The sequence below is a fragment of the Etheostoma spectabile genome, chromosome 10, assembly GCF_008692095.1.
Source record: "Etheostoma spectabile isolate EspeVRDwgs_2016 chromosome 10, UIUC_Espe_1.0, whole genome shotgun sequence".
In the NCBI taxonomy this organism is placed as follows: Eukaryota; Metazoa; Chordata; class Actinopteri; order Perciformes; family Percidae; genus Etheostoma; species Etheostoma spectabile.
The window spans coordinates 2,555,431-2,557,792 of record NC_045742.1 but is presented as its reverse complement, the minus strand read 5'-3'; the positions used below and the strand labels follow the sequence as shown (position 1 = coordinate 2,557,792).

At 46.3% G+C, this 2,362-nt stretch overlaps 1 long non-coding RNA gene across 1 annotated transcript; it reads left to right on the top strand.

Annotated features, from left to right (window-relative positions):
• The first annotated feature begins 1,872 nt into the window (after positions 1 to 1,872).
• On the top strand, positions 1,873 to 2,171 carry LOC116696911 (uncharacterized). Its single transcript, XR_004333860.1, has 2 exons — positions 1,873 to 1,933; positions 2,052 to 2,171. It is a non-coding gene; the product is annotated as an uncharacterized LOC116696911 (long non-coding RNA).
• Positions 2,172 to 2,362: the final 191 nt, after the last annotated feature.

The window sequence follows — 2,362 nt, the reverse complement described above, 5'->3', positions numbered from 1 at the left end:
GTCGTACCTGGTTAAAACTGCGTGTGTGTGTGTGTGTGTGTGTGTGTGTGTGTGTGTGTGTGTGTGTGTGTGTGTGTGTGTGTGTGTGTGTGGTGGTGTGTGTGGTGTGTGTGTGTGTGTGTGTGTGTGTGTGTGTGTGTGTGTTTATTTAAGTATATATTATGTATGTGTGTGTGTGTGTGTGTGTGTATATATATATATATATATATATATATATATAAAATGTTTATTATATATATATATATAGTGTGTATGTATAAATATTATATCTATATATATATAGATATATATATGTGTGTGTGTATGTATGTGTAGATATACATACTGTGTGTGTGTGTGTATATCAGAATCGTTTTTATCAGTATTATATATATATCTTTTATATATATAATATATTATATAGTACGTATTGTAAATGTGTAGATATACATATCGTATATATGTACTCTCTTTGTTGTCCGAGGGAGAAGAACTTGCCAGATTTAAGCTTTTTGAGCGTTTTGAGCCACCGGGGTATTTCCTTAACCAGAATATATCAGGTTTTTAAATGCATTTTAACTCCCACTAGGTTTCTCGTCATGGGTATCTGTGGCCGAGCCCATGCAGGAAAATGACGGGCGGCCTGGATCCACCTCCGACCCACAGCCCAATCTTTGAAATATCCGTTGAAATATCTCAATATTCAGGCCGACATCACAAAGAGAGCGCTGCTGCTGTCACAGCCAGTGCAGTGAAAGGATTTAACTCTGAATGCGTTCTGGGCGTCGGGTTTCTGATTGTGATGTTCAGATGTTGAAGCCGGGAACAGGATGTGAAGTCCCACGTTGTCCTTCCTCACCTGCTGGTCTTGGTTTTCTACTGGTACCTGATTGTCTTGTGTTTATGGAAACAGACAACAACAACAAAACTGGAGTCAGTTCCCATGAAGAAGAGATGAGATAGGAACGCTGTCGGACTGGTTGTGTGTGTGTGTGTGTGTGTGTGTGTGTGTGTGTGTGGTGTGTGTGTGTGTGTGTGTGTGTGTGTGTGTGTGTGTGTGTGTGTGTGTGTGTGTGTGTGTGTGTGTGTGTGTGTGTGTGTGTGTGTGTGTGTGTGTGGTGTGTGTGTGGTGGGGAACCTCATAGCTTCACAGTGACTCATCACAGGTCAAGGAGTGCAACTGTGTGAGTGTGTGTGATGGACAGATAACGCAATGAGTCAGGGTTGTTGCCGATCAGAATGAACTCTAAGTAACACCTATCGGCAGGGAAACAAAGGTGTGTGTGTGTGTGCGTGTGCGTCGCTGGGGTGCGTGTGTGCGTCGTGGCCCTCGTTAGCGCCCTAGTCCTGACGAAGCTTCGGTGACTAGAGATCATCAGAAAATTGTTAAGAAATGTATGAAAAACAATTTACAGCCTTGATCTAGACTCTGGACTGTGTGTGTGGTGTGTGTGTGTGTTGTGTGTGTGGTGTGTGTGTGTGTGTGGGGTGTGTGTGTGTGTGTGTGTGTGTGTTGGGTTGTGTGTTTGTGTGTGTTGTGTGTGTGTTTGTGTAAAGCGATCCACTCCAAGTGTGTGTAGATGGATCCTTTTCCAGCCGCTCTGCATCCTGTGCAGAAGGGAAGTGGAGCTACCACAGCGATCTGTAAACTGATCCCGGGTCAGATTTTAGGGCTGCAGATAAAACCGGTGTCACGGCTCGTTAAGGCTTCGTTTACACTCCTACATTTCGATGTATGTATATTCAAAGTCCGTGCCCACAAGTGTTTTTTATCTCCAGTAGAAGAACTAGTCTATATATCTCACCAGACACACCAGAGCAGGGGGAATGAGAGGAGGACACGCCAGAACAGGGGGAATGAGAGGGGAAAATGCCAGAGCAGGGGGAATGAGAGGTGGTAACGCAAGAGCAGGGGGAATGAGAGGGGGACACACCAGAGCAGGGGGAATGAGAGGTGGTAACGCAAGAGCAGGGGGAATGAGAGGTGGTAACGCAAGAGCAGGGGAATGACAGAGGTGGTGTAACGCAGAGCAAGAAGAAGAGGGAAAGGCCAGAGCAGGAGGGAATGAGAGGGGGAAACGCAAGAGCAGGGGGAATGAGAGGGGGAAATGCCAGAGCAGGGGGAATGAGAGATGGTAACGCAAGAGCAAGGGGAATGAGAGGTGGAAACGCAAGAGCATGGGGAATGAGAGGGGGAAACGCCGGAGCAGGAGGAAAGAGAGGTGGTAACGCAAGAGCAGGGGGAATGAGAGGTGGTAACGCAAGAGCATGGGGAATGAGAGGGGGAATGCTTGGAGAGCAGGAGAATGAGACTCGGTTGTAACGGGCAAAGAGCGGAGGTAAGTGAGAGATGGTAAACTGCAAGAAAACTCCGTGGGAAATG